The 5743-nt window shown below is 43.8% G+C and overlaps 1 pseudogene; it reads right to left on the minus strand.

The window, feature by feature from the left end:
• Positions 1 to 1908: 1908 nt before the first annotated feature.
• Positions 1909 to 2325, minus strand: LOC102497853 (protein FAM136A-like; annotated as a pseudogene).
• Positions 2326 to 5743: the final 3418 nt, after the last annotated feature.

A 5743-nucleotide genomic window follows, 5' to 3' on the forward strand; every position in this document is an offset into this window, starting at 1 on the left:
AATTTATGGAAACTGAACTTATTATACCCAAAATGTTTCTGCCTTGCAGGTAGATTCATGCAGGATGGGGTGGCCCATCAAATATGGAGGGTCCCCTAAGTGCAGGCTAAAGGACCCTCCACAGATCAGGATGAAGCCACCACCTGTCACTGGAAAGTCTTGAGCTCAGACTTGCCTTTTACCTGCAACCATTTGTAAGTCATGATCTAGTTGAACTCTCTAGCCCAATTTAGCTAAGAAATCCCAAAAGAGATTGACTCAAAATTCTGACCTAAATAAGTCTATGAAGAGGTCTTCAAAAAGTCAATGGAAAGTACACATTATGAGAAAATTAAGCTGAATTTCCCCCCCAAAAAATTTTCGCACCAAAATAAACTTATACTATGATTTCATTTTCTGCAAGCTTTTTTTCTTTGTGGGGAAAGATTAAACTTTATTTTTTAAAAACCAAAACACTAGGAAAATATATCATAGCCTAGAAACAGCAGATAGGCTGTATTAGCATTTCAAGTAATAATCTGACAAAAAGACAACAAGGTCCTTATCAAAAGGAGAAGGTGCCACATGGGCTCATAGCCCACTGGGAGGTTGCAAAGGCCCCAGGAAAAATGGTACCTGGTAATGGAGAGCGGCCCCTCCTTTGCCCTAAAGGATTCCCCAGCTCTTCCTGGCTGAGTTGCTTACTTTCCTCCCCTTGACTTTTCTGTGGGGATTGTCTCAGTAGGACTCTGTGAACTCGGGGTTAAGGTAAGCCATGCTAGGTGTTGGCTTTCTTCCATTCTGCTCTAGGAAAACCACGAGTTCCAAATCTCATACTACACAACTCTCTTCTTGGACACCAGTATAGTATGTATCCCAACCCAAACCCTCTTTCTTCTCAAGGGGAACTTACTGTAAGTTCTCAGTAGACAGGTTCAAGGCCAACCAGTCAGTAAGACAGAGCCTCTGCATTCCACACTCCATGCTGCTCCTTCTGTTTTTACCTGGTCTCCAGGAGATGAAAGACGTGATGTGTAAGAATTTGAAGAAATACACATCCAGGGACCAGCAGTTAGTGTAATGGCTATGTCTCTGGACTCCATGTAGTCGACTGCGGTTCAAGTCCCAGATCCGGTGGCTTAAAAACATGCCGAGCACATGTGCATGTGTGCCCAAGATCCCGAGAGGAGAATGGAGGAGAAGGGATTGCTGTGTGGCCATCCTCCCTGGAGGGGGCGGGGAGTGATTCATTCTATTCTGTCTCTCTGTCTCTCTCTGTCTGCCTGCGGTCTCTCGGTCTCTCTCTGTCTGCCTGGCGAGCGCATGTGCCCTATGGCAAAAACCTCTCAAAAAAAAAAAAAAGAAAAAGAAAAGAAAAGAAAAGAAAAGAAAAGAAAAGAAAAGAAATACACATCCACATCTGATGGCCAGTAAAGAATATCCACAAAGAACTGTTTCAAAGCTGTTATTCAGACTACTCTCCCTTTGAACGCCACATTTACATCAACTCTATGCCCTTGTATACAAAACAAAACCAAGCAAAACAAAGACGAGAAACCTTTTACCTTTCTAAATTTGTGTCTTACACAGTACATCGGTACCTGTGTAGGAAGAATCTAGTTCCTTGGAGAGCTCTCACTTGGTGACAGGGAGAGTCCTACTGTCAGGACAAGCACCTGACACCTGAAACTCAGGTTCTAAAATGCTCTCTTGCGCTCTCTCTGGCCCAAATGTTAGCACCCGTTTTTTCCATTTCACTTTCTAGGATTAAAAGATAAAGGAACCAGTGTTCACAGGTAAGTGACATATGCCTTAAACTTGTCGCCATCCTTATTTTCTCCGTAAACTTTATTTAAAAGACTAAAATTCCCATTGTTTTTTAAAAATAGATTCCTGCCCCCAAGCCCCAGAAGTCACTAGCAAAGACTTCTACCTCTCCACAGAGGACAGTGATTCCTTCATCTTGGTCATGGTCAGGATGAGGTGCACGTGGTCATCCACACACCTGGACAAGCAACTGTGCAGCTGCCGCTTCACCGGAGGCTCCTTGCTCCCTGCAGCTATGGAATCTTTGGCTTTGTCGTTGCAATGCACCGCGCACCGGGCCAGGTGTCCTGGAACTTCTCCAGCTTGTTGAGCACCGAGACCTGGGCTGGGGGCCAGAGGCACATGGCGGCGCTGGATGTACTAGTGCACCTGCTGCAAAAATGCCTGGTTGTCCTCACAGCCGCTGGAGCCGCACCGGGACAAGAGGCCTTGCATCTTCTCGCTCCAATTCTCTCGCTCCACACTCTTCACCACCGAGTCCACCACTTCCTGTACCCAGAGCTGCTGCAGCTCTGCCATGGCGACCGCGCTGTGCCGCGCCGGCACCCCATGGACTCCTCTACAAACTTGTCAAGTCCCCTCGGATGTGCTTTTGGATTGAACACAACTGACCATAACAAGTAAAGAAGAGAGCTCGCAGAGCCATTCCTTCCACTATCAGGACGCTGGCTGTCTTGGGAAGTCCCTTAACTACGCTGTACCTGGTATGGTTTATTCGGCGATTCTGCTCTGGGCTTTATTTAGATCAATCCAGATATTCTAAGCTCAGGGGATTCTTTGTTAAACAGTCATAATGATTCCATTTCTTCTTACGTTAAAAAGGCACTCATTCATTTCTTCCATGAGAGAGAGCGCTCACACCCCCAATAGAGTCCGCCTACTACAATCCGCTTGTCTCAGTCCACCTGGCTCATGGGTACATTTGTGCACACTCGTGGGGTCGGTGAGGCTCTTGGATGCAAACCCAGGACCTTTTCCACCTGAGTTCAACTGCACTACCACTTGACCTGTTTGATTTGCAAGACAAACACAGTGTCAGAAACTAAACTGGGAGAATCACTTCACGCCCAGGGGTTGGGCTGACGGCAGCTTGTACCTTTCAGCCACCGGCACGGATTACACATTCCATGCAGAGAGACGGTCCGCACTGGAAGAAGTGACAGAGTGAGAGAGTGAGATGTTATCTCGAAAGGATATGTTGTCCCAGACACCTGCTATCGCTCTTTTTCTTTAAGTGGGATGTACCCTATTTTATCTTTAGCTCATCATCTCTAGGAAGCAAGCTTTCTCCATGGTGTCAATTACAGAAATTGAGTTCCGAATCAAAGGAATGTAAGAACTAGCCTACGAATGAAATAACTACTCCTCGTGCACCTTGGCCACTAAGTTAAGCTGATTTTAAAGGCCTGGAGTCAAGTACACAATGAACATTATTTACTTTGAAACGCCACCATTCAGGCTTCTAAATGATCTTCTTTATAATGTGGCTGGCTGCCTCTCATGCAAGGAGATCTTATTTTACGCCATGGGTGCTTAGTGGCATTACCCTTCTGAATAGCCAACAGGACTCCCCACTGTTTCATGACCATTCTCCGAACAGTGTCAAGTCTCTGGAGCCTTTAATTTTTTTCTTCCCTGTACAAGAAGACAAACGTACTGAAATTGTGCCAAGATTTCACTTCAACCATAGCATGAGATAAAGAGGATTTACAGGCAAAGAACTCCTTTGAACGGCAGCCAAAAAAGCAGATAACTTTTAAATAACACAATGTGGTAGAAGAGACTGCCTTGTGGCATCTACTGTTGAGAGAAACAGCCACTATTTACAGTACATGTTGGCAAACTCTGTATGCTAAGCTCTTGAAAGGGTGAGGGGTAACCCTACTGTTTATAGCTTTCCTTACAGTGCTAACACTGGATTGAATGTTGGGTGAAGCAGAAATCTTACATGTTTGTTCTTTATCTTTGACCGCTTTCAAATGGTTTAGAGCCATCAATCCTATGAACAAATTGAATTTGAATGGAAAGGAATTAAAAGAATATGCTAAAAGGAATATATTATGATAAATTTCCTGATATGATACAGATGGACCTCTTCCCTTGAAGCAAATTTAGATTTATAAAGAGCATAAATAATAGATCATGGCTTTCTTTATTGAAGAGTTGTCTTAGAAAGTTCTGGTGACTGTAACACGTACCACAGAGTGGGTGGCTTCTACAATGCACATTTATTTCTCACAGTTAGAGGCTGGGAAGTTCAAGGTCAAGTTGTTGGAAGCTTTGGTGTCTAACGAGGGATGCTTCCTCATAAGTAGATGGTTAGCTTCTCACCGTATCCTCACATGGCTCAGGGAGAGAGAAATCTCTTCTCCTCAGCCTCTTGCAAGGTGTTCATTACATCATGAAGGCCCTGTCCTCATGACCTAAGAAATCTCTAATTACTACCCACAGAGCCCACTTCCAAATGCTCTCACAGTGGGGATGAGGGCTTCTAGTTCTGTAATTTGGAGAGACACAGATAGTCAGGCCATAGCACGTGATCAAGCGTTATTTTTCTTTATCTCTAGAAAGTGACTGATTCATCTTCAGATCTCTCTATAGATAGTGAACTCTCCTAATGTACTTCAACTAGAGATTTCTAAAATTCATTTCAAAAGCATGTTTTTGGAACACATCTACAGAATCAAATAAAGTTTATTATGCTAAGAATCAAGTTTCTGGCACGGGAGAGTCGATATTATGATGTGGGTTTAATTAGTTTCTAACATGAGTAGCACTAAATATTTGTGGCTGGTGCATGAGGGTGATAGTACCTACAGACAGGAATTTCAAAACATACAGAATATGAAGAGGCAAATGACTCCTAGCCATGGAAATAGCCATGTGCACTGTGACAGAGTCAGGGGAGAAAGATGCTGAGTCTAAAGGTCAGAAATAATCAGGATGCAAAAGCAATGTTTTCCGTGGTGGCAGGAAAATGCATGACATTCTTACTTCTCTTAGGCCCACTTCCTATTCACCTACGTTTTAGCCATTACATTGTGAATGAGCCTAAGATGACACAGCTCCTTTGCTGCTCAAGCACCTTAACATCAGAAAGGGACGGTTGGTGTTTTAGGGCGGGTGGGAATAGCTCTCACTGGAAATCGTATAAAACATTTAATGATCTCCACATGTGTGGCTCATGTCACATTACTGAACCAGGGCTGTGGGAGTCAAAACCATAGATCCAACACAGAATATCTAGTGGTTTGAATGTGTCCCCCCAAATTCATGTGTTAAAATTGGGGGAGCCATTGCAATGGTGTTAGGGTGGAAACTTAATCAGACTGTGGTTTGTAAGAGGTGGGGCCTTTGGGAGGTGACTGAGATTAGACAAAGTCATCAAGGGTGGGGCCTCCATGATTGATTCCTGGTAGCTTTGTAAGAAGGGAGTACAGGCATACCTGTATAGACGCGGGAACTCTCGCTCTCTTGCCATGTGATGCCCTGTGCCCCCTGGAGACCGCAGAGGCCCCACCAACAGGAAGGCTCTCACCAGATGTGGTCCTTAGAGGTTGGACCTCCCAAACCGTAAGCTAAATAAATCTCTATTCTTTATAAATCACCTAGGTTTGTTAATAACCCAGACTCAGGTATTTCTATTATTAGCAACAGAGAATGGAATAAAACAGTACCTTTCTGCAGAAAAAATGACATTTTTTTCCTAGAACAATTCTCTTTAGGCAATCTTAACTAGATCTATTAACTGGCATATTTAATTGTGCCTGTGGAGTCATTCCTTGGTTTTTTTTTTTTCTTTTTTGATTTAAATATCTTTTTGACTAGTGCTATCAAGGTATCTCTTCACATGTCATAAATGCATCTACTGGAGCCAGCAGATGGCATACAGGCAATGTTGCTAGACTCCTACATGGCCACCTATGGTTCGAGTCCT

Source organism: Tupaia chinensis, unplaced genomic scaffold (assembly GCF_000334495.1).
Source record: "Tupaia chinensis unplaced genomic scaffold, TupChi_1.0 Scaffold000001_1, whole genome shotgun sequence".
Classification (NCBI taxonomy): domain Eukaryota; kingdom Metazoa; phylum Chordata; class Mammalia; order Scandentia; family Tupaiidae; genus Tupaia; species Tupaia belangeri.